Source organism: Entelurus aequoreus, linkage group LG10, assembly GCF_033978785.1.
Source record: "Entelurus aequoreus isolate RoL-2023_Sb linkage group LG10, RoL_Eaeq_v1.1, whole genome shotgun sequence".
In the NCBI taxonomy this organism is placed as follows: Eukaryota; Metazoa; Chordata; class Actinopteri; order Syngnathiformes; family Syngnathidae; genus Entelurus; species Entelurus aequoreus.
The window spans coordinates 28,181,969-28,191,072 of record NC_084740.1 but is presented as its reverse complement, the minus strand read 5'-3'; the positions used below and the strand labels follow the sequence as shown (position 1 = coordinate 28,191,072).

At 37.9% G+C, this 9,104-nt stretch overlaps 1 protein-coding gene across 2 annotated transcripts in view; it reads left to right on the top strand.

Annotated features, from left to right (window-relative positions):
- Window positions 1-2,898: 2,898 nt before the first annotated feature.
- gramd1bb (GRAM domain containing 1Bb) overlaps window positions 2,899-9,104 on the top strand; it is a 373,707-nt gene continuing 367,501 nt past the window's right edge. The window contains exon 1 of one of the 2 annotated variants that reach the window (XM_062060498.1): window positions 2,899-2,984. The gene's annotated coding sequence lies outside the window, so the exon portion shown is untranslated. The remainder of the gene's footprint in view (window positions 2,985-9,104) is intronic. The other variant, XM_062060499.1, reaches the window with a different exon arrangement.

Below are 9,104 nucleotides of genomic sequence, written 5' to 3'. Positions count from 1 at the left end.
TCCGCTTTCCCACGATATAAACAGCGTGCCTGCCCAATCACAATCAATCAATCAATCAATTCCTTTATTGTCATTGTCATAATAACACTTAAGTCATACATGTCAACGAGATTTTGTTTGAGCTTTGTCCAGCGGCATAGAAACTGCATTGAAGTGCAGGTTGACCATAGTTCACAGTTTAGCATTGTCAGGAAGATGGCGAATAGAGGGGGCGTGGGGGTGGGAACAGTCAGATGTCTGATGGGTGTTACGTTGATGTTGCAGCAATGCAGTGTCCAGAGCACAATTATTGAGGTGGTGAAGAGTGAGGTAATGAGATGGTCTGGGGCAGCAAAGGGGCAAGCTGTTCATTTAGCAGTCTCACAGCCTGGGGATACAGACTACGAGACATTCTGGTGGTCCTGGCGCGAATCGATCTATACCTTCTTCCAGAGGGTAGCAGGTTGAAGAGGCTACGTGCTGGGTGGTATCTGTCCTTCAGGATGTTGTGTACTCGCTTTAGGCAGCGAGTTGTGCACATGGCACTCATCTCTGGGAGTATCGTCCTTGTAATTTCCCCGCCGCTTTAACCACTCGCTGGAGGGCCTGTTGGTTCGCTTTAGTGCAGCTAGCAAACCACACTAAAAAGCCGTAAGTGAGGACACTGCTGATGACACAGTTGTAAAAGTTAACCATTGATTTCTGCGGAATGTTTGCGCATTTTAGTTTCCTCAAAAAAAAAAGACGTTATAACTGTACAATGATCGAGGGCGAGTTCTTGGTTTCTTATGTGGGTTTATTGTTAGGCAGTTTCATTAACGTCCTCCCAGCGCGGTAACAACACACAACAACAGCAGTCACGTTTTCGTCTACCGTAATGCAGTTCGTCTGCCGTAAACAGCAATGTTGTGACACTCTTAAACAGGACAACACTGCCATCTACTGGATAGCCTCCGGGACACTGAAATACAAGTATTTCTTTTATTTATATGTATAATAATATATATATATATATATATATATATATATATATATATATATATATATATATATATATATATATATATATATATATATATATATATATATATATATATATATATATATATATATATATGTATATATATATATATATATATGTATATATATATATATATATATATATATATATATATGTATATATATATATATGTAAATATATATATATATATATATGTATATATATATATATGTAAATATATATATATATGTAAATATATATATATATATATATATATATATATATATATATATATATATATATATATATATATATATATATATATATATATATATATATATATATATATATATATATATATATATATATATATATATAAAATACTCGAGTTGGTGAATTCTAGCTGTAAATATACTCCTCCCCTCTTAACCACGCCCCACCCCACCCCCCACCTCCCGGAATCGGAGGTCTCAAGGTTGGCAAGTATGATTTTACGTCTGTTTTAAATGTTATTTTTTAGTCTGTCTTTTGCCTGTATTTTTTTGTGGTGTACAACCCTTTGTTTTTCAACTGTAGTTGTTTTTAAAGGGCTTAATAAGCCGACCCAAACAGCTCCCCACGCGAACCGCCACAACATCAGATCAGGGTGTGGACATCTTCTCCGCCTTTGCAGCCTCAGCCTGAGTTTGGTAATCCAATTGCACACTTCGCCACTCTCTTCATGGTCTTCGTAGCTCAAGTTCCGACCAAGCCCGTCGACACTGAGCTAGCAGCGGCCCAGGTACGCTCAGGTGCACGTGCGCAGCAGCATCGGTGGCCAAAGAACAAGCCTGCTTACCTACGCGGCGAGACCAGCTGCACAGACTCCTTCGCTCTTTCTCAAGCGGCCACACAGCCTCTGCCAAGCGTTCTCTCTCCCACACAAATGCCAGAACCTACACCACAGCTTCCTAAAGCGCAACTCCTGCAAGTTCCAACACCCCGTTCCAAGTTCCAAGCACAAAGCTCCAATGTGACCCGTTGCGCCTGCACGCCAAATCAAAGCTATGGCGCCACCTGTTATATTCTTCACGCCATTTCAAAATCCTGTCTCCTAATGTTCCTTTTCCATGGCAACGCTTTGTGGGAACTGAACGGGATGGAGTGACAACACTCCTCTTAGCTTCCCTCTGCCCATCCTTGGATTTTGCTACGACTGCTCCATTGGACGCCGCCAGTCAACATCTTCTTCCTCTGGCCAGAGAGGATGTCTGGAATCCGCCTTTTGGCTGGGGAGTGGGGAGGCTACTACCGGCAGCCTTGTCGGAGGAACGCACAGATCCTGGCGGGGTCATCGTCTACTCCACTCCAGACGCCACCTCCAAGCAACCTGCTGAAGAACCCCTGTCCTGCGCGCCGAATCCACGACAGCCAAAGAAGCACCCATCTCACACCTATTTCCCTATTTCGTCAGCCGAAGTGGTGTTCGCCCTACGCGCCAGCAGCAGCAACGACCTCTGCTGCTGCAGAAGCGTCCTCCTTGTCAGAAAGTTGTGGCAGCATTCCACTCGCCGCTACCACCTGACTCTCCCTCGCTGTCTACGGGGACACATGGCCTCGATTGGTGGCACCCATCCACCCTCCGCCCTCCCTTGGGGTTGGTTTTCTTGTGTAACATCAGGGATCCGTTCCTTAATGGCGTTACTTTCAGACGCTACTTGACAGTTGGACATTTTGTGTTTCTACCACCGTTTCCTGCTCTGTGCTTTTATTTTTAAGTCTGCTTCCTGTTTTGGTCTTGTGTTCCTGCAGTACCTTTACTCGTGTCTCAGAAGGCAGCAGGGCACAGCTGTCTGTAATTGTTAATCAGTAGTCAATATAGGTATGTGGAGACAGTGTGGTGGCGCCAGTTCATTATTCAAACGTTGCCAATGCTACCTTCCTGCCATGACGTCCGCAACATTCCATACATCCCACTGCATTGTTTTGTTCATTAGTAGTTTGCATGTTTGCTTCCACCTTCATGGTGAGTTTTGTGTTTCACCTGTTATGCTAAGTATCTCACGTTGCATCTGTTTTCTTCATGTTTGCAGCGTTGTCTTTTGTTTGCTGCTTTCTATCTTAGTTGGTTGAGCTACTTTTTAGGAGCCTCATGCTCGTAAATCAAACAGTAACACAGTGCCCCGTTTTGCGTGAATAAGTGAATATAAAATGCCTGTAATGAATGGCAGGGGCCTTGTATGTAAATTTACTGCAAAATCATTTATATCCCCTTCCTGCTCTCTGTCTGATAAGAATATAATGACAAATTTTGTCCTCTGTGGCGTGCAACTTTAGTGCTGGACTGGTAAATATTGTACTTAAATTGAATCCTAGCCGGTGATGTGTCAGGAAGATATGCAAAATTATGTTAATTCTGTTAAATTAGTTTATTTCTATTTTATAAAATGTATTTTCCTTGAATTTTTTTGTTTTACATGCATCAAATTAAACTCAAGTTTTATAAGAAAAAAAAAAGTATTACAATTATTTAACAAATTTAAAAAAGTAAATATGATATTCTCACATGTAAATATTGTTCTCATATGTAACTTCTTAAAACCATCAGAGTATAATGGGGACGTTTCCATCATTTCAGGTATTTATTTTTTGTCTTTTTTTTTGGCCATAACTTTGGTTATTTCAATTTTTTTTTTTTCCGAGCATTTTTTTCTTTTTTTTAACTGTTAATTTGTTATATTTTTGTCATATTCTTTCAGATGTCAATGATGCACTGAGAAATGGGTTAAGTAAGTAGCACCTTGACAAAAAAGTCCTCAGGGAATTAAGAATGTATAACAACAATTTTGGATCAAAATGTGTTTTAACTTTTTTGCTCAAATCTGTCAACTTCAGTCCGGAATAACAATATCGCTCATGTCATGCTTTATTTGTATTTTTTTTTTTTTACCTAAATATCACAGATTTTGCTTTGAAAAAAAAAAGTTTTTAAAATAAATTATTTATACAGTCATTGCTAAAGAGCTGGAATACTGGGGTAAAGATCAGGGGCCGTACTTATCAAGCTTCTTAGAGTGCCATTTTACACTTAAGTCCTGAGAATTTGCGAAATTTAGTCCTACTCTCAAACTTAAGAATAAAAGCTTTTTATCAACGTTCTTAAGTCTAAGAATCACTCCTACTCTCCACGATATTTAAGAGACCTTCAGAGGTGTCTTAAGTGGTTAGGAGTTGCCAGCAGGGGATGGCACTGAGGCGAGAGAGACGTGCGCTCAGGGAACGGAACAAAGTTTTTTTTTTTTTTGATGACCAGCTGATCAAACGGTATCGTTTAGACAGAGCGGATATTATTTTTGTCACAGATTTAATACTTTTCGATTCCTTGTTGATTTCTGCATGTGTCTGCAGTGGGATAGTATATATAGAGCCACCCACACCAGTTTCAAATTAGTTGCCTAATTAATGAATTGGAAAGAAAATGTTATGACAGTAGCGTTTTTTTTTTTTTTTTGTTGTTGTTTTTTTTGCCGTGTGATAATTGTTTTTAATTGGTCGATGGGAGAGGCCCCTTCTAGAACCCGGAAGTAAAGTTGCATTGCGTGTGTTTTTTGTTTTGTTTTTTTTTGTGTTTTGTTTTAAGTTTTATTTATACATTTCAACATTTCAACAATCAAATAAGTACAAAAGTAGTACAAAACAGTACAAAAAGAATACAAAGCAGCGCCAGGGGGTTATAAATTCAAAGTAACTAAAATAGAATGCAAAAAAACATATATATAATATAAACAAAGTGCAAAGCCATAGGCTCACTCAATTCCAGTAAACAACTCAAATTTGGAACACAGCATAATCGTCTTCACAGCTTTCTGGTTGCTATAGGTAGAGAGTGTCTTAATGTACAGTTCTAACTCTTTTTTAAAGGCACAAAAGACAGGTCGGGTATTGAGAAACTTACATTTATGAATATAAAACTTAGCCAATAGTATAATGAGGTTGCAAAGGTAAAATTCCTTTTCAAATTTTTGTTCATATAGTGTAAAACCAAATATCACATCTTTAAAACAAAGCACAAATTTGTCAAGAATATTGTCCAGGATGAAGCGACAGATGCCCTGCCATAGTGATCGAGTGCTTTCACAAGTCCAAAACAGGTGGTAAACAGTCTCTGGATGCATGTTACATAAGGTGCAGGTAACATCAATGTCCTTCTTGTATCTAACCATCACAGTCTTTACAGGGTAATAGCGATGAATGATTTTAAAAGATATCTCTTTGACTTTGTTGGTAAGTAAATACCTGTTAGGAAGGGACCATGTTTTGACCCAGAAGATGTCATTCACAATATTATTCCAGAGCGCAATTACATAGGAGACAGACACACAATCATTTTGGAATAAGCTGCGGATTTTTCTGTTATTTTTCTGATCAAAGCAAAGTTTCCCCACAGGAGTGTCAAGTGGATCATTCACAATTTTTACAGCAGAAAGAGGAGATGAGTAAGCCCTGTACAACATAACAACACCTGTTGGAATGGCATCAAATACAATGGCAAATTGTTTGGGAGTTACAGGGACCTTAAAGTGGATGAGAAATTCTTGGTAATTAAAAAGTTGACCTTCCTTATTGAAAAGCTGACTCACTAAAATAATATCATTGTTGAACCAATTGTTGAGGAAAAGAGATTTCCTTTTGTAACATATATCTTTATTGTTCCAAATGAAGTATTTGGTAGGTGAGAAATTGTGCTTGTATATAAGAGACCATGCCAGAAGGGCTTGTTTGTGGAAGTTTGAAAGAGCAACAGGAATCCTATCAATGCGGTAGTTACACAATAGCAAAAATTTTAGGCCTCCAAGGTTAGAAAATACATGATGAGAAATGAAGTTCCAAATTGAGGTAGGGTCTTTCAAATAGTGTCTTATCCAATTATCTTGAAGGTGTTGTTTAGTGTAGTGAAATCCAGAAAGTTTAGACCACCCTGATTATAATTGTTCATTATAACAGATTTCTTAATATAATGAATTTTGTTTTTCCAAACAAAGTCAACAAGTATTTTGTCAATAGTTTTACATATTTTTTGGTTAACATCTAAAGAAATAGCCGCATACGTAAGCCTGGAGATACCTTCTGCTTTGGAAAGCAAGGTTCTGCCTTTTAAGGATAAATCTCTCTGTAGCCATTGGTTAAATCTTTTCTTAGTTTTTTCTACAATTGGATTAAAGTTCAAGACCGATCTAGAACTCTGATTTTTAGTGATAAGTATTCCTAGGTAATTAATACTATCCTTAACTGGAATTTGACATATAGACATCATTTCACATCTCTTCACAGCCATTAGTTCACACTTATTCACATTCAGACGGAGACCAGAAGCCAAGGAAAAAACATGAATCACATCCAAGGCAAGAGGAATTTGAGAAGAGTCCTTCAAAAAGAGTGTTGTGTCATCAGCCAGTTGGCTGATAGTTATTTCTCTGTCTAATATAGAGATCCCCTTTAAACAGCTAGATTTTATATGAACCGATAGCAATTGGGTGGCTAACAAAAATAAATATGGAGAAATAGGACAACCTTGCCGTATCCCACGTTTTAATTCGAATCTTGGGGATGTACCAGATTTTAGCTTTATTGAACTATTGCCATTGCAGTACAAAGTCTTGATTGTTTTGCGGAAAAAATTGCCGAAGCCAAATTTGTCAAGTGTCCGGAAGATAAATTCATGTTCAATCGAGTCAAAAGCTTTGTAGAAGTCCAGGAAAAGCAGGAAGCCTTCATCATTAATGACCTCTGGGTAATCCAGTATGTCAAGTACAAGCCTGATATTATTCGAAATGTGTCTCCCTCTCATAAATCCTGACTGTGTCTCATCAATTATGTCATCCAGAACCAATTTTAAACGTTTAGCAAAAATAATAGCTACAATCTTATAGTCATTGTTTAGGAGGCTAATTGGACGCCAATTATCAATAATCAGTAAATCTTTGTTTGGTTTGGGTATAAGGGTAATGAGGCCTTGTGTTGAAGTTGGAGGAAGGGCACCTGTATCAATACTTTCACAAAACACTTCTAGTAAGAAAGGAGCTAGCTCTTTTGAAAATATTTTATAGAATTCAGATGTAATACCATCCACCCCAGGAGATTTGTTATTTTTTTAAACTATTAATTGATTCCACTACTTCTTTGAGACAGATTTGACGGTCACAGAATCCCTGGTCAGCTGTGCTGATTGACTTAGTTTCAGTTAAGGCATCCATAAACGAAATAGCATCACTTTCACAGTATTGACTATTGTATAATTTTTTGTAAAATTGAGAACAATAATTTGCAATCTGTTTTGCATCATTGCAAATCAAATCGTTTATTTTCAGTTGATCAATGGTGTTGTTTTGAGCCTGCGATTTTTCTAAACGAAAGAAATACGCAGAATTTTGTTCACCTTCCTCCAGCCATTGTTTTCTAGATCTTACAAAGGCTCCTTCTGCTTTCGATTGATACATTTTGTCTAATTTATTTTGGTTTTCTAAGAGACTTTCTTTTTCTTCTGCTGACATTATCTGGACATAAAGAGGATAATGCAGTAATGATGGAAATCACATTTTCTTCCTCATATGACAGTAGCGTATGTGTGTGGTCGTGAGGTGAGTGACGTCAGTGAGTGTGTGGGCGATAGAAGAGAGGGAGCGGTAGCGTGAGTGCCGGCGGGGACTAGTTTGTTTTGTATTATTTTGTAGTTTATTGTCAAAATATACACTCCCATTGTCCACTTAAATATTTCCAAGATATTTCTTTATTCTTAGACAACGGATTCCCTTCCGTGATTGGTCATTTCTATGGACACAGAAATGACGTCAACTAAAATTCCGTTTACGGCACATAGTAATGTCGTAATTCAGCTCTGAGTGTGACACTTAAGATTCAGTCCTACACTTCGCTGAAAGTGTGAGTAAGTACGGCCCCAGATGTTTTGGCTGGCTCTTATAAGGTTCAGCGTGACAACAACTAATGGTGGGAATGCTTCTAACACAACTTTTTGCTTGCAACTTAAAGCATAACAATTAACTTTTAAATAGGGACTCTCTTTAGTTGAGTTACCACTCTAATAGTGATGCGCCGATGAATTAACCATTGATTAGTGTTGGCAGATTTCCGTGAAAGTATGTGATCAGCCTTTTAATTAATGCCTTTAAATTCTATCCACAAAAGCTGATCCCTTTCTGGCTGACACTTTATTTGTTTGGTCTCTCGGCTGACAGGGGCAGTTAATTGTGTATGTTCAAACACAGTGTGGAGCCGCTTACCTAAGTTACTAATCATCACAATTACTGAAAATAAATTTCATTTCTTACAAGTATTATTATCACTGGAGGACTAAACATGTTACACTGAATAATAGCAGGCAAAAACAGACGAGTCGACATGTTAATCTCTAAACTAGCTTGAAACAGCAGAATAACTAAGTGCTTAAGAAGTGTAGGTGAAATCGCGTCACAGCAGAAGGTAAGCAGCTATTAACAGGAAATAAATGAGTAGATTAAAAAGAAAAAATAACAAAACAACGCTCTGTGGGTGTGTAGCAGCCGGGGGACACGTAACAGGAGGGCAGTTCAATCGATATTTCGGTAGAGTTGATATCAAGGGAAGTATCAGTATATGATTGATACGAGAGTGATTAGATCAATATTTTTATTTTCACACAATCACTCTTTTGTCGTTGTTAATGTTAACAAATCCAGTGAATGACGAATGCCCTGGACAGGAGTGTAAAACCACAGGATTTAATTAAGCCGTAGATCACGGGTGAGAGACTCATTTTAGCTCAGGGGCCGCAAGGAGGAAAATCTATTTCCATGTGGGCCGGACTGGTAAAATCACGGCATGATAACTTAATAATAAAGACAACTTCAGATTGGTTTCTTTGTTTCACTTTGGCCAAAAATAGAACAAGCACACTCATTCAAATGGGCACATTACAATGAATCCTCTTTGCAAAACACTTCAAGTTCGTTGAAAATTATGAGGAAAAAATTGGTGCAGTTTCAAAAATCTCATAAAGAACGCTATAAAATTACGTTTCCTGTTTAGCATTGTCATGTTGGAAGTTCAGCATTAAAAATGTGTTTAGAAAAGCAATCGAGTGTTTCCTCAA